A 24284-nucleotide genomic window follows, 5' to 3' on the forward strand; every position below is an offset into this window, starting at 1 on the left:
ATGGCAGAAGCAATATAGGGAGGCTAACTAAATTATTCCAAACTGAATTATCCCATAGTATAATATCATGGGATTTTAAATATCCACAAATGCTAAAGTTGGTTGTAATATTTCAAATAAAAAACATGTCCTCCAGCAACAGGGCATAATTTGGCATCACACTTCAGCACTGACTCAGAGGAAAGACCACACCTACTGAATCACTAGTGTTTCCTTTCAGGTCACCTGTCCAAATATTGTCTGTTTAACCCCTGTGATCTAGAAAGATCCCAGCTGACCTCAGCTGACAGGGAACATTCTGAGAATATGCTTATCAGCCTTGCAGAAAAGTCCAATAAATGTCCTCACTGGCACAAGAAAAGGCCAAAAATAAACCTCATCCTGTACAGTCCAGGATTAGCCTTTCACTTATGAAAAAATTGACCTTCATGCACTCATTCATTTCAACCTGACACATCACAAAATCTTATCTTTGTGAAATCTTTAGTTAATAAAGGCATCTACACTGCAGAAAATAGGACAGAACAGGACTGGAACACATTGGCAGAGAAGCATGGAGGCTTGAGTTTGCAACTGTGGAGCTGATCAAGATCAAATGGACATATCTCAATCTCTGCTGCACCTGGGAATATAATATCAGGTAAGTGCCAACCTCAGGGAGAAACCCTGGAGTGGTGTCTCTGGGTATCTCTCCCATTAGGAGTGATGTCAGCATAAATAATCTATTATGAACCTCTTCTGCAGCATGACAGATGACTTCATCATTTCCCTCAATTGATGACCAGTACCAAGTCAACTGGCATGCTGCAGAAGATGTCAGAGTGTTTGATGGTCTGTACCTGGACGATGGCAGGGGACATGCCCATAGGGTGGGCTGGGGCCGGGCAATGAAATGCCTTCTGCTCATTGGGAAGCAAGGAGAATTGGAAAAACCATCTGCTACAGATAAACAGCCTGAAATCATCTTGGCTAAACAGCCATACCCAAGAGTCTTCAAAGAGCTGGCTGACTAAATTGCTGGCCTGCTGATGTTCATTTATAACCTGGGCTGGAGCACTGGGGCAGGTCCCGAATATCTAAGCACTGTGCCAATAGTCAGACAAGATATACAACGTTGAGACTCTTAAATACATGCTAGTTTGATTAACATAAATTCCAGGGAAAATAATGGAAAATCTGATACAGACTTCAAATAATTAAGCACCGAAGAATACTTGTAATATTAATCTTAGCTGTGTCACTTGTATACAAAACAGGTGCTTCCAAACTTGATTTTGTTAGTTGGCCTGATTCTAAGTTTGTCTGATAAAGCTGCCTGCGTGCTTGTAATATAATGTAATTAGATTTTGATAAGGCTTGGATTTCATAGAGTTCCATGTTATGAGAGTATGTAACGTCAGTAGTACATACATTAAGATGGCTTGACAGAAGACTCACTAGCAGGTCTCTAAATGGAGCCATCTGAGGGACACTGATATTACAGGACATATTTGTAATGGGCATCTACAGGGGTCAGTATGAGATCCAATATATTTCCAAATAGACTATATTTTAATAGAATCAAATATAAAATTATACAAGGGATGCAGAGCATGCCTGACAGTGGGATGTTGTGTCCTAGAGTCACTCAAGAGAACTACTACCATTCTCTGACATAAAACCAAATGGGAATACCTCTCTGTGCATCGGTGGTGAGCATCGGGAATACTCTGCACATGTTTGGGTTGGCATAAGGATATCAGAAAAAGATGGTGCAGAATATATCCACTGGCAAGGATCTGAGGTCTGGAGGAAATGTCTTGTGGGGGGAGACTGGGAAGTCTGAATCTAGTTATTGTAACACCACCACAGAAAAATACTAAGAGTCTCACAACAGTGCACAAATACTGTTTCAAGCAGAAGCTGCTGATGCTAAAGGGCTCTTTGATGTAATAGAAAGTCATCACCAGAACTAATAGCTGAGAGCCATACGCAAAACAAACACAAATGGAAAACAAACCCACAGTTTAAACAGGGGTGATAGGTCATTTGAACTGGTACCAAGGGTTGCTGTAGAGTTTCTGTCTCTTGATAACTTAGAATTCAGACTTGAAGTCTTCTTTGGAAGACATGGCATAAGCAAACCCAAGTTAGTGGGCTCAATACAGAGGTAGCAGAGTGAAGCTGAAGCAACCTACGTTCACAGGAGATAAGCCCAGAATGGTCCCTTCTGACATTAAAATTCATGAAGACAAATGTATCACTGTTTCAATCTCTGCTCTTGCATTATTCATCTTTCCTGGCTCTAGGCAGTACAAAGAATCATGTTTATGAATATCACACACATTTTTTACCTGCCTTGTAAGATCTAAGGCAAAAAAAGACACCCTGTAAAATCACCCCCCTTCCCTGCTCAGCCTCAGCCAGCTATGCCTGAATTCTGCAGAGATGAGGCATCCCCCGGCTCCATGTCAGGCAGCAAGAAAAGGATTTGGGGGGAGCTGCCAGTGGAGAAATAAAAGGGGTTAAGCTGTATTTTGGGTAACATCTCCAGGTTACAGACCAGTCACTGCTAACACATGAGGCACTGCAGAAAACGTAAGACAGACACAGTTTCTGCATTTTGATGTATCGTTGAGCCTTGAAGTGGAAACCAAAGTCCACTATCTGAAGAATATTCTTGTTTAGTTAGAGGAATACTTCCTACAAGGACAAATAACTGTGGAGCTGTGCATCAAGAGCCCTTGTGGTGTAGGTCACTGCTTTCACTGTGGACCAGCCTGACATCGACTGAGGACTGTCTCCCTGGAATGAACTGTGGTTGTGGGGTAGGCTCAGATTTTTTTTCTACTTGTACCACCCCAAACCTGCCATTCCAATGGATAACCTGTATTCTCATCCTCTGGATAAAGGGAGAAATAGGACAGCAAAGATCAGGGGAGTTCTGGGAGCAGGAGTGGACTCTCCAGGGTAGAAGACACTTGGAGGGGATTCAGGTAGAGGACAGTTTCCTAGCCATTACTAAGTCTTTAGTCATGATACGTGTTCAGGTGTTAAATAAAAGTTCTTACTTCTCCAGGCTCCTTAAATCAGTTACCTTTCAGCAGGTTCTGCATTTTACCAGAATCCAAGTGAGCTGAACAGTCCTGAGTGTTGTGCAATGAACTCAGCCAAGAGAGGCAGGCAGCTTTAGACTCAGATTAGCCACTAAAGAAAAGAAAGATCCAGGAGCATGGAAACAGAAGTGTTTAAATATAATGGGAGCTGGCTGGCTGAAAAGACGTATAAGGTCTGTGCCTACAGCAAACATTGGTACTGTTCCGAGTCCCACACAGTTGTTATTTCCGTGTTCATGTGTGCATCAGTTTGACATCACGGAACAAAATGACCTAAATAGAGGAAATTCACTTTGTCCCAAAAGCTAAGACAAGCTCATGTACTCCTGGTCTTATTCAATCTTTATGCTGATCTTTCACAAGGGAAAATAGCCTCATGTGAAAACAGCTGGTACCAGCAGTATCTTTGCAGTTTGGTTTAGCTATGGAGAAAAAACGCACCCTCCTCTTATCCCACTGAAGCCCAGAGGATTTTCCTTGTGAGCAGTGGTTAAACAAATCACAATAACAATGTTTTGGGTGTATTCTGTGAAAGTGTTGACTCTCTGCCAGTAAGAAACCCAACCTACTCCTCAGGGTGCTGTTTGCAATGTTGATCTCCGTTTTTCATTTCACTTAAATGCACCAAAGAGAACCAGACCTGAGTCTGCACACTGCTCTGGTTGAGATTCACTATGCTGGGAATGCCTTTGATTAATGTCCCATTGTTGCAGCAGTCGTTCCATGCCGCAATATTCTACTCCATGTCATCTCTAGTGGGATGTCTAAGCACATAGTAAGGAGCAAACAGCTGCTTGAAGGAGCAGTTCTGGAAGTAAGTAAAGACAGAGCATGTCTGAGCAGACATGGATAGCACAGATGAGGGACACCTGGTCTGTCTAGCCAAGGGGACTGAGGAAGATGTTCCTCTTGATCTAAAGCAACATCTAAACCAGATTATATAGTCCATACCTTAAAACAGATAATCCCCCTCCCCTGACTGTCACAGCAGAGGAGAGTGATTAGCTCAAGGGTGGATATTGTCTCTACAGAGGTGTGAGTTCAGATTAGATGAGCTGGGCCCAAGGAATATGAAGGTACATTTTATGGGAGAACCAACCTGGAGCAGTGTGTACTCACCAAGAAGGGATCTGGTGCAGAGGAAAGATTTTCAGGGGGGATAAGGAGGTGCCTGAGCTGTATGACTGAGTAAAGCCTGGAGCAGGCTAAGCAGTGGCAAGAATGTCACCTGCTCAGCATCTTACTGGTTGGCCCCCAACTGCAGCTGAATGGTTAAGGAGAGAGGTGGACCTGAGCAACATGTTGGAAATACAGTCAATGCCTCCACCATATATGTCAAAAATAACACAGGCCTCTGGAATTAACTTCATTTGACTACTGTTTTGAAAAACATCGAGTTAGCCCGGCTACTAGAAAAAGTTGAGCTATTTCATGAGCTACTGAACCCATAGGAGGTGCCTGACATAGGAGGTACCTGACAAACCCCTATTTGGTTGCAGAGTCCTCATCTTCTAGTAGAAAAAGTCACCTTGAAGAGTTCTGCTGACACTTTGGTGGAGCTCCTCCTGGGGTGACAACTGAGAGAGGATGGTCAAATCTCGAACAAGGAGCACTGGAACAGACTAATTCTTGCAGCCCAGAGCCCTACACAAAACCAGCAATGATAGTGCTCTTTCTGCAAGGTCCACGCTACAAAACCACCTTCCAGATTATTTTCTTGCAAAACTCCATTTGTGCTTGCTGGGAGAACAGCGGGAGCAGGCAGCTTTTGTGGCGAGAAGAGAGGAGGAGGTAGGACACGCTCCGCAAGGTCAGGGCTGTGCCTCTGCATCAGAGTATCTCTCCATGTGCACGGTACCAAGCAGTCTGGAGGAAGATGAATCTAATCAAACTGCCACAAAAATCCCAACCATCCTACCTTCTCTAACCAGTGACCAAGGCAGAAACAAGGCCCTCTCCAACTCAGCTCTTGCCTTTCCAAAAAAGACAGAGCCGGGAAATGCTGGTAGGCTCAGGAGCACTTCACACCAGAGAACAACTGTCTCTTTCACTGAAGTTTATTGCCACTTTATTTTATGTTGAAGGCCATGCTTCTGTATCAGGTTGTGTGCAGACTGTCCTAAATTGGCTGCATATAAATGTGTTTATTTGAGAATCTAAGTGTGTGTGGAGGGAAGTGTGTACATATGTGCAGACAGGTTTAATCCCTTGCTCTTCCAACCCTGTCCCCAGGTTTTCAAAGGACTGAAGAATCTGGAGAGAGCAAGAAAAGTCACTACAGTGAAAGTCCAACAAAGTGCCTACACAGTAAGACTGTACAGTGGAAAATAGCCAGATGGCCCATTTGCAGCACAGTCTAACTTGTTTGCTTGCTGGAAAGCATTTTCTGTTCTAGTCTATTTTAACTGAGTTCCATCTGCAGTTTCTCTTGTGGTATTTGCCTGTTCCACACCATGTTAATCACCCTTGTAGCAATTACATTTATTTTTGTCACCCTTAATCCTGCTGTTGCCCTTTTTTTTTTTTTTTGGATCAAGGTGGATGCGTCATTTTAAGCTTCCTTGTTTCTGTAATTTTGGAAGACCTTTAATATACTTACGTATTGTTTCTGGCAGCTAATAAAATGCCACTTATTACCTAGAAGATATTCCTGAGCATAAAGGTATTTCCAAAGACAATATTTCCTTTAAAATTGTGGATATAAAGAGGCTCCTGAACAAGAGTCAAAACCACCACTACTCATTTAGCCTTGGATTCTCTCTCCTCAGCTGCTTTTCCATCTTCTGTTTATTCCTCATCAGGGAACAGACCTTAGTTTCATCAGGACACATGGTAACCTCCATCCAGCCTTATCTCTGCACTATTATTTTCAGGCACCAACACTGGGGACTAAAGGTTTGATGAGATCTGAGGAGACACCATCACCCGGCAAGACATTGGGAGGGTTCTCATGTATACTTAGACAGCACGTCCCACATCCTTGTACGCTTCAGTGCCAAATGGTGGTTTCTCCACCATGTAAAACTACAGACTGTTCCTCTACGATCACTATGAACAAACACTTTATTATCCCTCTTCATGTTCCCAGCCTCTGCCCAGGACTGAGAGCTTTTCTGTTAAAAACCTCAGCCTGGTCCAGGAAATGAGAGGGAAGGAAGGGGGGGGAAGAAAAGCGAGGGGGGTGGGCAAAACCAGTTTTATTTCTTCTTCTTCTTTTTTTTTAAATAAGGCAAACTTTGGAACTGAAATATGGCAATAAATGCACTCCTGTGATTTTTCATGTTTTTTCAGCTGTAAAGAAAATAGGAGAAATATTCCATTCTGTCTGGCTTCCAAACCATTTTGAGAGTAAGGTCTTTATGTATAGAGCAGCTTGGATGCTGCTCCCGCCTGCTCCATTTCTGAAGCTATCCCTGGAACAATAAAGTCCTTTTTTCCCAATCAGAAAGACACACAGCAGTAACTACTCAGATATTTTGTCACTGAGGGATATAGTCTTCCACACACTGACAGTCTTGCAGTGTTGGCTACTTGGACTGCTGCAGGAGATGGCAAATTGATGGTACTGAGTCATTCTTAGTGCATAAGGCACAAAACAGAGAATGTTTGTTGAAGACTAGGAATAATGTCAGGTTTCACCTTGAGCCTCAGCTGGCTCCTGTCCTCAAGCACCCCTTGCTACTGCAGGCATGAGCACAGGCACAGCTCTGCAAATACACCCTGGTGATGGTATCAGCTATAATGTGTAGTCCAGAGCTCCTCTCCATCCTTCTCCACAAAGAACTAAACTTGTCTGGACCTGTGATTTTGGTTCTATGCTATTCAATTTTCAGTGCCTCTAGGACCTTTCTTTCAATAAAAGAGTTACAGTCTGTTATAATTTGTCTGTTTATCTCATTACATTGCACACACGCTACAGGAAAAGGCAAAATACCCAGGGATGTATGGACATGCTTTCAATAAGCAAGAAGCCACAGGAAATCTTAGCAAAACCTGAGCTAGGTTCAGTTAATGATCTAAGCTCAAATGTACAGTCTGGAACAAATGTCCTACTGAACACAAAAAGCTTTATAAGCATTTATCTGATTATACATTAGATCTCCTTCCAGCAGCATTTCTCTCCCCCCACCCCCTTTTTTTAACCCTGAGAGATCAGAAGCAACATAAACACACATGCTCCAGAACAGCAGAAACCGATACCACTGCTCACCCCAAAACTAGCTCTTTTGCAGGAAAATCAGAACTGGTTGTCACTGGCAGCACACACCAGCAATTTTCCTACCCTTCAAGGACATAGAAGTTGCAGAATGTCCATTACGGCAAGGAGATGACAGCTCAAACCTTTCATGCAAGGTGTGGGATCAACAGCAAGTCCTGAGCTGCCATGGCTGTGAGTGTCTGCTCAATAAGGAAAGCAAGAGTCACATTCAAACATCCCCTAGAACCTCTAAATGCAAGGGAACAACGAGCCTTTGAGACCAGCTGAAGTTTGCACTCAAAATCCTCTCCACTTCAACGGGAGAAAAAGAAACTTCTAAAGAGCTGTGCATCTGGTTATGAAATAGGTGTCTCAGATGAGAACCTTTAAAGAGTGGTTCAGCCATTTCTCTGTTGGTCAGTAAGGGAGTGTGCAGCACTGTCAGACATTTAACTTCAAGATGTTGGAGGGTGATTGTGTATTTCATAAAGTCTCCTTATACCCTATTTTTTTATGCACAACAGTCAGATGTAATTGGGATGTATCCCTTTGCTTGAAAAGAACAATCTAATCTACAAAGAAGCAATGGAACTTGGAAATGCTGTCTCTGGGAATGACAATCACCTGCCACCCTTCTTCTTTCATAGCAAGAGGCAGTTAATTATATCCCAGGGAAAGAAAGAGACAATCTACACTTGTTTTCTGGAGCTGCTGTCAGCCTTGAGCAAAGCTCCTCTAGACACAGGAAGGAAACTCACCAAAACACAAAAGAGGAGAAACCAGATCCTCCCTGGATGTCTGGTGTGAAGATGGCAGCTTGGGCCACGATCCAAGGAACAAGCCCTTCAAGGGACAACTTTTTCCATTCAGATGCACTTGCTCACCACAAAACCCACAGAGAAATATGAAAGCTGTTGTTTCTGTGCACCGAGGACCTGAGCTACCTAAGCCCAGTACAGAGCAGGAGAAAGAGAATCATAGAACGTCCTGAGTTGGAAGGGACCCACAAGGATCATTGAGTCCAACTCCTGTCCCTGCACAGGACAATCCCACAGGTCACACTGTGTGTCTGAGGGCACTGCCCAGTCTCTTCTTGAACACTGTCAGGCCTGTTCCAGTGTCCAGCATCATCTGGGTGAAGAACTTTTTCCTACTGTCCAACCTGAACCTCCCCGGCACATCTTCCTGCCATTCCCTCGGGTTCTGTCGTTAGTCACTAAAGAGAAGAGTTCAGCACCTACCCTTCCTCCTCCCCTTGCGAGGATGATGTAAAACTTGTTGAATAATGAAATTAAGTTCGTTAAACAAGACTTTCCCCTCATGAACCCGTGCTGGCTGGGAACAATGACTGCTTTGTCATTCAGATGTTTTTCAATAACTTACAGAACAATCTTCTCCATGATTTTGCCAGGCACAGAAGTGAGGCTGACAGGCCTGCAGTTGTCAGGTTCATCCCTGTTGCCCTTCTTGCAGACTGGGACAATGTTTGCCAGCTTCGGTCTTCTGGGACCTCTCCAGATTCCCAAGAGCATTGAAAAATAACGGAAAGAGGTCTCGCTATGACATCAGCCAGTTCTTTAAGCACCCTTGGATGAATCCCATCAGACCCTATAGACTTGAAGGGATCTAGCTGGAGTAGCAAATCCCATACAAGTTCTGGATTAATTGGGAATTTATCGTTCTCACAGACATGGTTTTCTAGCCCAAGTCCACCATCGGTGTTCAAGACCGAGGCAAAGAAAGCATTAAACGTCTTGGCTTTCTCTATGTCCTTGTTAATAAGGTGACCATGCTCATCAAGCAACGGGACAATGTTATTTCTAGTTTGCCTTTTGCCATTAATAGATTTTAAAAAGCCTTTTTTATTGTCCTCCACAGTACTGGCCAACTTCAATTCTAATTGAGCTTTGGCAGCGTGAGTTTCCTTCCTACAATGCCAAGCAGCATCTTTGTAGTTGTCCCCGAGGGGCTCTCAATTTTGCCATTGCCAGCTCAGAGAAAAATGAGGGACCTGGAAAACCCTCCTTTCATTAACCTGGTAAAGCCTCTCTAGATCACCACATAACTGTTATACCTGCTGCAAGCAGGCATCAACTCAACAGGCAGGTAAGTCCCCTGCAGGTGGTGAGAGAGCTGCCGTGGGATGGGTAAAGCTCAGCTGACTGACAGGAGCTGCTTGTCCCAGTTGAGGGATGGCCCATGACCCTGTTGGAGGGTGTGAATGATGTTCAGGTTGCATTGGGGATTTTCGTTTGTGCAGAATTTGACTTTTCACTTGTTTGATGAGTAGGTTGAAACCTTATTTGTGCAAAGAAGCAGCCTTAAAAACGAGAAAATGTCCCTCCCTGGCTACAGAACATGATGCAAATGTGACTGCAGATAAGCAAATCTCTGAAGCACTTCTACTCTGGGAGAAGTTTTGTGGTCATCTTCTGCCTTGTTTTGCTTCTGCTCTGACCCAGCTCAGCCCTTCAGAAGGCTGTTTTTCCAGAAATTTGTAACACCTTTGAAATCATGTTTTAATACAGAATTCATAGGCATGGAGACTTAAGTCTTCTTTTACTTTGCTAACTACTGCCCAAATCTGATATCTGTTAACACTCTGCTACCCAAAATTGCCTTGGATACAACATAAATGCTCCTAAAAAATGTGATGTGAAAGTTCACCTAACAAGGCCGTTGGCAGGACTGGAAGAAACAACACGAATGGTCCCTGTAAGCTTCACAGTCGTAAAGATTTTTCTTCTTGCCATGCTCCAGGTAGAGAGAAAACATCATGCTGGCTTGGAAAGTCAATAAACTTAGGAGATTCGAAGTGAGAACCATAAAACTATGTGAACAGCTGTAGGGCTTCTGTAATAACTGCACATTTGGGTCATGCTAATGACACATAGTGTGACCATGTTTCTGATTGGTACAGTCATGTCTAATATTGTACATAGCCTCAGCTTGCATTAGTGTCCCTTCATGTGAACAGGCACCTCTTCAAGATACACAGGCTGCAACAACCGCTTGCTAATTGTACCTTCTACTGGTGTGCTACATGCATCATGCTGCACCATGATCTTTGGTGAGGCCACACATGCTGGGCAGACACACTGCTGGTAATACTAAACATCCTCACACTGTCACAACTTGGACGTAAAAGAAATAGGTGAGCAAACACATTCTATCTGGCTTTTGCATTACTGAGTATAGCATGCTGCTGGTGGTTCACAGCAGTAAAGTAACCTTCCATCCAACCTGGAGGAAGAGCTTCCAGCTTCATCACAGTCTCACTATCTGTCTCTTTTTGCTCCCCATTTTCCCTTTCCAAAGTTGGCACCTGAAAGTTTTCTCTGCATTAATTCCAGACATTGTGTAAACACTGTGCTTAGATTTACTTAAACGAGGCTGTTTCAGCCCCAGCTTTCCTCCCAAGTAGATTTCCTGTCTCATAAATTCAAGACGTGCACAGTTTAGTTTTGCTGGGAGGCTGTAATCTTGACTCGATCCTTCCTTTGGGATGACCTGGAAGACAAAAGGGCAGATGGCATGGAAGAGGGCCTGGGGCTTTCTGGTTACTGTCTGGAAAGCGGGGAGATGCATTGGTGAGGATGTAGTGCCAGTGGTCCAAGCGAGTGTTACTACTTGCCATAAATAACCTGCAAGATTTGAAATCTACCAATCTCTTGGCATTTTTAAAATTTTTTACAACATAACCCCACAAGATATAGAAACAACTTTTCCTACTGAGCAAATCACTTGCATTTTCATTGGAGAAGCAATGTATTACTATTTTCTCCTGTTTCTACATGCTCAAACTATTTGTTACTCCTTAGAAAGGCACATGCATATCAAACATTCATGTGCCCTGCTTGTGCAGGCAAACAGAGAGACTCTCCTAGGAGTGAAAGAGCTTTTCCTTTTTGACTGACAAGCATTTAGTCACTAGAACTTCAGACTCTTTTTTTTCTGGCAATAAAGTGAACTCCCAAACAGAATGCAAGTGCTGGTTTTGCTGCCATGGACGAGGGCTCTCACACATCTCTGAGCCTGAAAAAGGGTCTTTACCAAGATATTGAAGTAGGTTTTCAGCAAAGTTTTCTGCTGTCTGGGACTGATATGATCAACCCCAGTTCTGGAGGTGCTGGGCTGGCTTTGCCTTCCAGTTTACAGCACAGACACCACAGACCACACTCAGGCTATAAAGAGGGTTTTGCTGCCTTGGCTGTATGGAGGAAGACTCTCACACTTCTCAGTTTCCACTGCCAGCAAACCCCTGACAACGAGACCGAGCATAAAACAGCCACGCCAGCTTGGAGATTGAATGGTACAGGAAGGATTAAGGAAGAGAAACAGCTTTTCACTCTCATCTCTGGTTCTAGGAAAGCTCAATCAATGGCTGGGCATTGCACCCCCTGAACCAACTCATGCATGACTGCAGGAAAATGGATTGCTGCCTCCTCTCATTTCCTCCTCGACCAGCTCTCCCAGCTCATTTTGTCCTCCCCTTGGCAGTTTTAGCAGTGGTGGAAGGTTGTATGGGCTATAACAACCCGCCGCCCCTCACCTTCCTTGCAGGGACTGAATCACAGCAGCTGGGTGCTGAGCAAGTGCAGTGTCCATGGCTACTGTCTGGCTGTACAAACTAGGGGCTTTCCTGTAAATCTCACCAGGCTACCTCTTTCAGGTTTTTCCTTTATATTCATCCTCAGTCGCTCCCCCAGCCGATGCCCTCTCATGGCACCTGGTAGCCCTGCATCCCTGTACAATTCATTCCTTTTCTGTGTGCTCAAACTGTTCACGTACCAGGAGACTGTTCTGGCATGCAATGCCCTCTTCCCTCTTAGCCAAGACATACACTGTGTATTTAACTCAACTGGCTCAATCAATAAGGTCCCTGTTTATTTTAATATTGCTCCATTCCTTTTGGGGGATGGAGGTAGCTCAAAGTGTAGTCGTGTGCCCCATCCTGCCCCAGTTCCGTGGGGTTTTCACCACGTTGGGAACACTGAGGGATGCTCAGCTCTCCTTGCTTGGGGCAGTCCCTTTGGGCATGGACACTCATCCACTGCTCCTATTCACTTGTCAAGTCACTTTATCCAAACAGTAATTCCTGCCTTTGGTTCAGCCTGTTCTTTTCTTCTTGGGAAGAAACCAACAGGGGCTCCAGGCACAAAATAAATCTTCCTCTTGTTTTTTCCTACTATAGTGATGTTTTTGAACCAAGACAAATTGTACAGCGGAAGACAAAACAAGAAAAGAAATAAGATAACGACAAAATAGTTCACAGCCAAACAAGCTTGTTTTGGGTTTGCCACAGAGAAGACTATCCATCAGAGACCTCAACAGCTTTTAGCCCTACTTTGTGAGACTGGTGGTGAGTTGGAAAGAGAAGAGCAATGTGATAGAAAAGATGTCTAAGAAGTTGTCCTCTTATAGCCACTGGCCCCTCCATGAACATGGATATCTGTCTCTGGCTGCTGTATTCATTCACCCAGTAGAAAAGACAACAGGACTCCTCAGCATGGCAGAGGGAATAATTGGTAGAAGAGTTTCAGTTCCCTGGCTAAGATTTCCACTTTGCGTCAGTCCAAAACTTTTCCAAGAAAACTATTCAAATAAATACTTTGCAAAACTAGCAACAAATGTAAACCAATAATTTTTAATCACATGAGAACTATTGTTCAACCCAAAACTGAATCACAGCCTTTTGCTTTTTTCTAAAGGACGTCCCAATGTCTTCACAAAACTTTGCCCACACCGAAAGCTCTGGTCCCTTCAAACACATGGTGAGACTAGCCTGAAGAATAGAAACATTGCACTTTAAAAACAGTCTAACTCTTTGACCTGTTACGTATGTTATGTATATATATAGCTTTCTATCTATGTATGCATGAATTTATAAACGGGGTTAGGTATGATAATACTTCGGAAGCAACTGTGCTGATGTGACATTGAAAGAGAGCGCAAGATGGAAACAATTAGCCTCTCCAAAATTAGTTTCATTCTAGGGTCAATGGATGCATATAAATATCATTATTGCATATCCTTACAGCTCAAATCTCAGGGCTCCACTGAATTACCCCAGTACAGGCAGACAACAGTCCCTGCCAACAACAGTCTCAAAAGGATGCTGCTGACCAAGCCTAGAGAGCACAAATGTGAATTTGGGGAGATCACGGGGACCCTAAATAAAGGCAAGTTTCCTACATGAAATATAAAATCATTCTGTGAGGTGTAGACTGTGAAGGGAAAGAAGTTTAACCTTAACATAAACTACAGACGTTTGGAGAGCCACAGCTGCTAAATCTACAGTTTGATAAGCAAAGTCCATTTGTCATACCTTCAAAAGAGAAAGCAAGGTAAGTAAGAAACCAAACCAGCAATTAGATAGGAATACAGAGTTTTCTGAGAGGCAAATAAATTCCTGTGCATGAGACGTGGTTGAGGGAGAGAGCCAAAATGTTGCCCAGACTTTGTAGAAGCCCTCCATGTTTTTCCAGAGGTACGTGGAACAGCTTAAAACCAACAGAGCACCCATTTTGGGGAACAGAAAGGCACCAACACAGATTCTCTTGTAGGCAAAATAACTGCCTAGCAAAGTGTTTCAAAACAGCAAATACTCTCCAGCATTGATGGAGAAGATGTGGGCTTTAAAATGGATACTGGAGCATGCTATACTGGTATTTCAACTCAGACACAGGAGAAACTCACAAAGAGAAACTGTATAAAAGTAAAATTGTTTTATACTGTTGGCATAAGAGACCAGTCAAAGGCAACTAATAATTATGACCTATTTTAACCAAAGTGTCTTGCAATTCTTCCAATAAGATGGGCAGGTAAATTATCTGGTGGCCAGATCCAGATACCACTGGAATCAGTAGAAAAGATGCAATTTACTTCTGAGGTTATGAACATTAAGCATGAGTTCTGGTATTAAAATCTAGTCTAGACAAGTAACTGCATGTAAATCTCAAATGAACAGCAGCGAGAGCTTTGAAAAGGAAGTCCAAATCCCCACAAGTTTGTACTGTGCGCTCTGCTTTCAGACAGAAGAATTAATTCCATAAGACAATATAGCAAGAAAATTCCCGTTTGGCTTTTACACACAATATAAAAACTGGATCTAATCATATATAATATTTGTTGCAGAGCAGTCTGCAGATCATGGTAATTTCATAGCTAAAACTGAAAAGCCATCAGCACACATTGATCCAATCCATTTAAATAAACCACACAATGGGAGAGATGTTCAGTAAAACTAGTTGACAGCTAAATGTTCAAAATAAAAATATTGTCTAACATTTAGAGAGCATTCCTGCGAACATAGTTGACTGAGTCATACTCCTAAGTTCATGATTTTTAATGGAAGTATACTGGAGAGCTGAGGGGCTACAGCTGATATTTGTTCTGGTCCTCAAAGACTGGTCCATGGCCCCAGGCTCTTAAGCCCCCTGTGTAACACCGAGGATGTTCAAAAGTCATGCTGGACCTCCTATCTCCTTGGGCTGTCTGCTCTGTGATTGTTCTCTGAAAGACTCAATGCGATCTCCTTCCTACCATACAGGTGTCATACAGGAGAACAAGAAGCGTAAGCAAGTGTTTTGGAGAGCAAGAGAAGCAAGGGCTGCTGGTCCTTAACAAAATTAGCAGATGGTTTCTAAACTGAGCTCTGAAAGATCTCGATTACAAGTTTTGGCACAACAGCAATAGGTACGGTGTGCTCTCACATGGACACTGTGAGGTTTCTGGGAGTGTCAAAATTGTTTAGTAAAACTCTAATAGCCTGCCAAATTATCCATGGTGTTTCAGAATTTAAAGATGCAAATGGCTGAACAAGGCATGTAATGGAATTTGCAGAAGTGCTTCTCTGTGTCTTCAGGCACTCTGCTGCTTCTGCAAAACATGGCCATCAGTCCCTAAAGCATCTTCTGGAGAAGGACATAATTTTATAAGGGAGATAAATCGAATCAGCTATCTGACTGTCTAATGACCCTGATGATACCCAATCAGTTTTGAAATATTATTGTTTAATTACACCAATAGCACAGATGAGAGAAACATCTCTGATGGATGAGGCACCACAGATCTACACAAAAACACTCAGCTGCATTTGCAGAACAAAGAGCAATCCAGTTAAGAATAAAATAAATTGGAAATAAACTGTTCCAGGATTGACAAGAAGGTGCCAATCAACATATTTAATTGTGTTCACTTTCACCAATATATATAATGGAGGCACAATTCTTATACTGCAGTATTAAAGAAATGTTTGCATTTTAAGCCCAAGCAAACCCAATTTTCTTTGCCACTAGACTGATTCCGAAGCTGCCAAAATACCCTCACTCCAACAACATATGAACAACTGAGCTGCCACGGAGGATACAGGGGGAGCAGGAGGCCTTAGCACCTAGGAAAGAAAGGGCTGAGCATAATATTCACAAAGCACCTGGGTTTATGTTTGTCTGATGCACTTATTCAAAGCAGAAGACCAGTGGCAATTGCATGAAACTGGACAAAACCAGAGAAGAAGTGAGAGAATGGTCCAAAACAGTATCCACATACTTCAGAAAGGTGTAAAGAAAGGTACACGTGCTCATCATTGTACTCATATGAGAATAATTACACAGATGAAATAGGTACAACGCTACAGAGTGCTGTAGTCTGAGGGACACTTTAGGGTTGGTCCAGAGTGTTTCAAAACACTGGACAGATTCATAGCTGAACAATAAGAGCAATGAAGACCCTTCTGTCCTCTGCTAAACACAACTCAACATTGTCGGTGCCACTGAATCATTTCACGCTGTCCTATAACAGGCAGCAAACTGTACATTGAGACTGGAAGGTGATCTGTGCTGTCAGCAGGAAAACTGCAGGGATCTGGGAATTGTAAAGGGACATGGATTTTGACCTGTGTCTGGCAAAGCATCTCGTGATCTTGAAGGACATCAGGAAGAGTCAAGATCGCATGGGCTAGCTGGCCAAGCCAAGGGGTGACCCCCTTTCTCTGCTGACACGCAGTGATGGCTGCAGGATAGCTCCAGTTCTGCTGCTGCTGAACACCCTGGTTTTGGAGAGAAGGCCCAAATAAACATGACGAGGGGCTGAGGTGGGAACCCAGCATCCTCCCCTGCACAGCCCTACTGTGTCATCTATTGCCAGCGTAACAGGCAGTATTAGCAGGCTAAGTACTCTGCAGTCTGACGGTATCACTTACATACCAATTACTAACAGGCAGCAGGGTATTATTTATACAATAAGTGCTATATAAAACAGCAGAGTAATATTTAGAGGGCAAATACTACAGAGAAGAAGGCTGCAATTTGTTCTGCAGCAGCAGCCTGTTCCGTGCACTCCAAAGCACCGAGCAGGATTAGGGTGACACTCACATGCCAACTGTTATATGAGGACAGGGTATTATTTAAACCCCAGATACAACGGTAGGGAAAGAGTATTATTTACTAACCAGACTGAATGCAACAGCAGCAGTGGCACTAACTGCATGGTATGATTTACAACAGAGGAAAAGACATCATTTGCAGACTGGTTATTACAGAATGGGAGGGTACTCTTTATGGTACAGCACTGAAGTATTACTTTGAAGCCGAGCGCTATAGAGGTACAGGGTATTATTTATACACCAAACACCATAGAAACTGTTTTTCTGGGGTAAGTAATAGTGACAGTTAATCATTTATATGAAAGCCATCCTGTAATTTCCAATATGTGGACTACGTGAGTTTTTCAACCTTGAAACTGTGGTACAGATGATGTAATGTTAATTACACTTAGATCTATGGCTGCTTTACCACAGAACTGCTAAGCTAGAGTAATCTTCTGAAGTCAACAGAATTGTGGCAGCAAAACTACTGAATCTGCCCCTGCCCTGTGCAAAGCCTGTGGTGCCCGGGGATTTCCAGGGTTGCAGTGGGGTATTTATCCCAGATCCTGTGCAGGATCCCAGCAGGAGCAGCAGGTTTTGCTGTGGATTACAGGTTACTCAGTCGCCAGCACAGCGGCTGCTCTCCCGGTGGAGGTGTGAATGACGGATGGGAGCTCCAGCTGGAAGTGATCAACAGCATAATTTTCACCTGTTTATCAGCTGCTGGCCTCTCTGTTTTCTTTACACACCTTTTTCCTCCAGCCTGTGATCTGACCTCCATCAGGAGGCATTCCTTGGTTGTTTCTTGATAGTTTCCCCTACAGATCTCTTTTTCCTGACAAATTATTCCTATTTAAATTTCTCACCTATTAAGTCAAATCTGTATCTTCTGTGGCCATCACAGACAACTCCTTCTGTCCTTCAGTGTTTTTTTCTACACTAGTGCTAATAAAGTGTCCAAGTCCTCTGCGCAGTGCTAACCCAGGGCATTTGAGAAGCCAAAGGCACATGGAAATTGTCAGACCAGATGAAACCAACGGTGTGTCCAGGCCAGTATCCTGTCTTGGGCAAGACAACAGCTTCAGAACAAAGTTTCCATCATTGAAAAATAGGGAATAAATTTCTGAGGAGGAAGTTTCTTTTTTACACCAGGCATTTAGTGGTTACCTTATGCCTTGAAGCATGAGTATTTACATTCCATATTCTCCAACTAGTGTAAGCTAGGTTTATTGAGCATGGCTTAATATACAGTTTTACTCCTCTCAGGCCTAAGCTGTGAGCACTACCCTGCCAGAAGAAATTTCCTGTCCTGATCACTTTGTCCCTACGATACAACGTGGCTGCTCTTACAGACACCCTTTTATCTCATGTTGCCCAATGTGGTCTCTGTTGAAGTCGATGACTTTCCTTCAGGACATGCCCCTCTGCAGCACCAAGGTCCTTTAGAAGATCCCTAGCTCCCACTTAGGCCCCTGGTAACACAGTGGCAACCAGGACTATCCCCATGTTCAAGGTTCACATGGTGCATCACTAACTGTAATGGTGAGTGCAGCTGCCAGGTCAAACAGCACCAAGCTGCCTTTCCCAGGACATCCCATCACCCAAGTTCTTCGCAGCAATCACTGCTCCTTCTTTCCATCATAAACCTCCATAGTCTCAGGACATGATGACAACCTGGGAGGAACTGAGCAGTGATGTAGAAGTTCTCAGCTGACTTAATTTTGGGTCTTTCCCAAGGTTCCCTCTACTTCAACTGACACAGGTGTCCTCTGGCTTGCACTGGGGTTTAATGAAAAACCATGAATTGCCATGCCTTGCTTGACATAAGGAGTAACTACAAAAGGTGAAACCCCAGATGGTTATGCTTGTCGGGATATCCCATTCTCTTGCTTTCATCTCTTGCTCCCTTCTCTCAGCAGAGCCATTTCTGTGCCTCTGCTCCATCCTCCCCTCCAGCTCCCAAGCCCAGCAAGGTCTCTTCCTCAGCCAGGCCCAGGAAAAGGCAGAGCCATGGAAACCCACAGGCAAAGCTTGCTCCCAGGCTGCTTCCATGTGGCTTACACTGTGGGGATGGAGACCTGGTTGCTCTGGGCTTCGGGACGTGGCCAACGTGTCCTAGTCACATCATCTCCCTCTCCCTCACTCAGTCATGGGGCCACCTCAGTCAGCGGGCTGAAGCCATTGGGAGCATTAGATCACTAAAGCCAATTGCACCGTGGTTGGGCTTGTAAAGCAGGGGAAGGAAATTGAAGTGAGGTGGTCCATAGGGCTGCTACTTAACACCTCCAGGCATTTCAACAGCTAAAGCACATGTAGGCTCATTCAACCCAAGTCAAATGATTCTGGAATTTCTCATCATTCCCCCTACCCCTCTGCTCCCTGATCTGTATGGAGCAATCACTGAGGAGGGCGAATATCAAGCAAGGGAGAAATGGAAATTTTTATTAAAAAGGAAAAGCCCAATGAAAAGCACCCAGAGAAGAAAAAAAAAAAATCTCAGTGTGAAGCGTCTCAAAAAAGGCTGAGCGGGTAGCACGACAAAACCCCCTGCCTATTCATCAGGCCAACAAAAAGCTTCTTTAGATTTATACTGTGAGTCCATTGAGAGGAGAGGAGAGGCAGCGCTCACACACCCACCCTTGTGCACACAGGCAGAGCCCGCAGCCCCGCTCCGCGCACACAGGCTGAGCTGTTCTGCCCTCTCACAAGGAAGCACTGAGTTTTTAAAAGTAAACTGTAAGGTTTCCGTTGTTGTACTGAGCTCAAGTATTTTTTTTTTCCTTTTTTTTTTTTTTTTTTAAAATATATAACAGCTCCCTCTCTTTGCCGTCTCTCTCTCTTTCACTCTTTAAACAGCCCGGCTGCCCTGGGCTGCTCAGCAGCCGTCGTGCGCTGGCTCCGTATGTGGTCCAGACCCGCTATGAACACGGCTTTTGTTGCTGCTTCTGGGAAGCTGCCTGAGAGCGGCACACACAGCCCGGCTTGTTTCACACATGGAGGTTGTGGCGGGTTTTGGGGGGGCGAGAAAAGGAGGAGAAGGAGGAGGAGGAAGAAGAGAGCGGCTTGGGGAAGGCCGTCTTGTGGTAGAGCAGCTGTCCCACCACTGGCAAGGAAAAGAGGGAAGCGAGGAGACAGAGGAGGGTGGTGGTGGAAAAGATGTCTCAGGCAGCTAAGAAAGGTCCTGCTGATTTATAAGATGGAACCAGCTGGCCCTCCACCAGCCCACATCCCCGCTGGGCGTAAGTCAGCATGGGAAGGCAATGAAGTCACTGGATCTGTGCAATTTACGTTTGCAGAGGATCTGCCCCAGAGAGAGATGAGGAGAGAAAAAGCCAATAACGGAGTGGATTTTGGGGTCCCCAGGGTTTCTGACTGTCACACACGTCCCTGGGTGATACCAGAGCACTGAAAAACAGTCTAGTCTCTCTTTTCATTTACACATTCATTCATTCGTTTCTGTCTTTTAAGTGATACCATTCATCCTCTTCTCTAAACCCCTTAATGTGTCTCACTAATTAGGTAGTATTTTATGGTGATGAGCTGCTGTTTGCTCTGACAGCGCTAGGTCTGCTGAACTTTATTTAATATCCTCTTTTCCTTAGTAAGGTTTTCCCTCCTCTCTTTCACTCCCTCCCTCCTACTCGTCTGCTCTCTTCGCTCGCCCATCCATCCTCCAGCCCTCGTGCTGCTGTCAAACCCTGCTACTGTACATGGAGGTGATTATAGGAAACATTAAACAGCAATTCAAGCGGAACAGATGGAGTTTTCCCCCCCAAAGACTGTTCAGAGCACTCAGCAAGCACGGGTACATCTCCGACCCTCACCCTCTGCCCAACCAGCAGTGGTGGGAGGTGATGCCTCTGCTTTCTGCGCCCTGACAGCAACTCGAAACATCTCAGAAAGGGGTAACATCTCCCCTTTGACCTATCAGGCAGACACGCTCTCTGAAGCCAGCAGGAAAATATAACATCAAACAACCAAAGCAAAGAAACAAACAGCTCAGCTTCGAAAAGCATGAGGGGTTCCCCTCCTTTGCAGGGTCTGAAAACCCGCCAAACAGTCCCCAAACCACCAGCCCCTCTGCCCAGCCAACATTCCTTATTGGGAGCCTATAGATGAAAACCAAAGTAGTGAGGAATGCTAAAAAATTCCTCTCTCCCAACTATTTCGTTGTGGGATGTTCCCCTCTTTCCACATCTGGCAAAGTTATTTTAGAGAGCTAGGAAAGCTTTTCAAACTGAAGTTTTTTGGCTAAACAACTCGAAGGGGAATGGTTAAAATGCTTGCTTTCTGCCACATGCAGAAAGTTATGTAGCACAAGGTTCAAACAAAAAGTCTTCAAAAGCAGTAAATTAAAGAAAAAAAGAAATTTCTGATAGAAATTCTGAAAAAAAAAAAAAAGCCTTTTTTTTTTTGCTCTGTCCACTTCTGCTGAATTGCTCAGCTCCTTGCTGCTAAAAATATGCTTCATTTGCGAGTGGATTCAGAAAGAGGGCAGGTAGTGAGTAACGCCTGAAGCAGCAAACTGGCAATAACCCAGCAGACGCTGCCAACCGCTGGTCCCTGCCACCCTCCTGCACGGGGAGCGCTGTCAGACCCGCCGGCAGCCAGGCTCTTTCCATTCTCTTGCTGAACTTGCCAGCCCCTACAGAGCTTGACAACCCTCTAGCTCAGAGATCACCCTTTACCTTCCCCGTAGCAAAGCAAAGACACCAATGAGAGCAATAATCACAAAAAGTCCCACAGGGATTTGGGACACTTGCAACAAATCAGCATGACGGCAACCTCCTTCCCCAGTGCTCAGACGCAGGATCAGACACATCACCGGGGCTCCAGCAGCAGCTGAAACCCATCACAAAGAAGCACTGATGGGTCAGAAGGTCTTTTGGGGAGCGAGGATGGGGATAATCCCCTCTCTGCTCTCCCACCTTGTGGTTTTGGCTATAGGACCTCCTAAGCCGGTGGCTTGTTTTCTCTCCCTTCTCCAAGACAACTAACAAACTCGACACATGGTTGTTGCCTCTGGCTGTAGCTTTGCTACCTGTAACAGGTGGGTTGTTGGTGAGGAGCATCATGTCGAGAGACACACCAGGTACAGGCTCCCCTCTTGCAGAAGGAAAACTCTGAGGACAAGCTCAGGCTCCACCAGTTTACAACTTTTCTCACATTTCTCTGCTGGCTGCTCACCAGGGAAGCAACCAACCCACTGATTGAGAGTCTGCACCTCATAGAGCACTGAGGAAAGAAATAGGAAAGTTAAGGAAAAGACACCAAAGAGAGAGAAGGGAGGAAAGCGCAATGTTACCTTTAACAGTTCAGTGCAGTGCTTCCAGAATCTAAGTCCCATACACCTGGCAGAGAGATGAGGTGTTTTTCGGCGTTCACGAAGGAAAGAGCTTGCCACTTCTTGCTATTGCTGTATGTCTTCTTCACAATCTCCAGATGAGTTTTTCCTGGATTTTTTTTTTTCTTCCCTGGGTCCCCAGAAGAAATCAAAATTCCCTGTGTGGTTTTTCAGGTCCTTTCAGGCAGTGGCAGCAGCAGCAGGCTTGAAGAGTAAGTGCTGTGTGTGAATGGCAAAAAAGAGAGAGAGGGTTTCAGACCACATTAGCTGCCACTGGCTGCAAGAGAGACCATCAAACTCCTGTCAGCCTCCTTAGATACCTCTTGAAGAGCTAGCAAACTAAGTGTATTGGATCCTCCTCTGGATTTTAGAGTAAAGGTAGGCAGGCATCCAGGGGGCAGGGGGAAATAGGAGGGCTTATAGACAGAAAAGGAAGCCCAGCCTCTTGGAAAGAAGGAAAAAAAAAAAAAAGCCAGAAAAGAAAAGAAAGGGGAAAAAAAAGCATGACCAAAAAAATACTGTAAATTGAGAAAGCTGAATGGGGAGTGGGGGATTAAATTTAGCCCTCTGGTTTGGAAGCAAACTGGCTGGAGCACCACAAGTGGTGGAGAGAGAAGAAATAATTTATGTAACAAAAAGAGAATGTGGTTTACACAAACTAAAATAGGGTGAAGCTAATTAAGGAACCTGAGTAAAGTATGTGTGCCTGCAATGCAGTCAATATCGCTGCAGTTTGAGTAGAAAGGAGCAGATTTACTGCAAAGCCTAAAGAGAGTAGCAAACAGGAAAGTTTAGGGAACTCTCTTGCATGGATCCCCTGGCTGCTGCAGTGGAGGAGGCAGATGATGGCAGTGGAACTCGGTGGGGAGGTGATGCTCAGCATTAGGAAATGGAAAACACCTGGAGCATCAGTAACTGAGAAGTGATATCAAGGCAGAGAAAAGAGGCTGTTGGGAGTGAATTTGTCTGAAAGCTGTTTGTGGTGACCTGGGGAGAGATATGGAGCATGTAAGCACCTAGGAATGGTGGGAACTGAAGAAACCACCCCAAAACTTTGAGGAGGACCTTATAACTGAATCCTTGGCAGTTCTGGTGTTGCAACAAGTGCTGAAGAGGCTGTAATGTGTTCTGATTTTTTTTTTTTTTCCCTTTCTTTCTTTGTGGGGGATGTTGGTAACTTTGAGTGGGAGAAAAAGCTGTGCTCAGGGAGGAGGGAATAATGGGTTTGCTGCTGCAGGCCCACACCTTGGCTGGTGAAGGGGCCAGATGGCAGCTGGGAGGAGGTGGGAAACTGCTGAGAACTTCACAGTTGAGAAAACCTCTTCTGGCTGAAAAACCTGTTGTACCTCAGCAGTCAAACCTGAGGGTGAACACAGGGCTTGCATTTGAAGTTCTTCAGGCTTGGAAGAGGAGATTCAGCATCTCTTGCCTAAGGGAAAGTCTTTGTGCAGTCTGTGACTTCAGTTACCCAGAGAGAAAAGTAGGAGACACAGAGATAAACTATTTTGTTGTTCAAATTATAGCAGGTCTTAAGGTCCACTTTCTTTATTACTGTTCCTATGGGGAAGAGGGAAAAGTTTTTAAAGAGGTTTTAAAAGGTAGGAAATCCTTTAGGTTTAAGAAGGAGAAAGCTGTTTCCCCTAACATGGAAGAGACCATCACCAGCCTAAAGTAAAGCAAAAATCAGTGTGTCCACCTTGCACCCAAGCCACATGACAGCCCTCAGCCTCTCTCCCTTCAGCTCTCTTTTAATAAGATGTTTAATATCTGCACTTCTCTCTCTCTTCCCAACACTTTTCTTGCTGGGTTATGATATAGTATTTTCTCCTCCTTCCATGAATTATTATGCCTCATTTCAAAGCTTGCTTCCTTGACTGTCTCACTTTTGAACCCAAGGCTCGTAACCCTTTTGCAGCATTTGTGCCCTCTCGTGAGAGCTGTGCATCCATCATCCTGACACGTAATGCTCCCAGATCACAAAGACTTGCTTCTTCCCACGAGTACCTTATTCCATCTTAGAGATTCATGACCAGAGTTTGGTTGTGAGTCTCCCACTCTTGGATCACTCCCCACTTTTTTTTTTTAACTTTTTTTTTTTTTTTTTTTAATTCAGCAGTGAAATGCTAGATATTAACTTTAAAACATTACACATGCCCTTATATTACAAGTCAAAAGGGCAGTGAGGGAAAACTTCATGACCATTAGAAAGGACAGTACATCTACAGCCCCACCTGAAACTCTTGGACTTCATTTCCCCTATCTCACACTCCTTTTGGTGTA

General features: G+C 44.3%; 1 protein-coding gene across 2 annotated transcripts in view; it reads right to left on the minus strand.

The window, feature by feature from the left end:
• ACAN (aggrecan) overlaps window positions 1–22087 on the minus strand; it is a 49864-nt gene extending 27777 nt beyond the window's left edge. For both annotated transcript variants that reach the window (XM_082061423.1, XM_082061422.1), the window contains exon 1: window positions 21966–22087. The gene's annotated coding sequence lies outside the window, so the exon portion shown is untranslated. The remainder of the gene's footprint in view (window positions 1–21965) is intronic.
• Between the last annotated feature and the right edge of the window lie 2197 nt (window positions 22088–24284).

Source organism: Streptopelia decaocto (genome assembly GCF_964273445.1).
Source record: "Streptopelia decaocto genome assembly, chromosome: 9".
NCBI lineage: Eukaryota > Metazoa > Chordata > Aves > Columbiformes > Columbidae > Streptopelia > Streptopelia decaocto.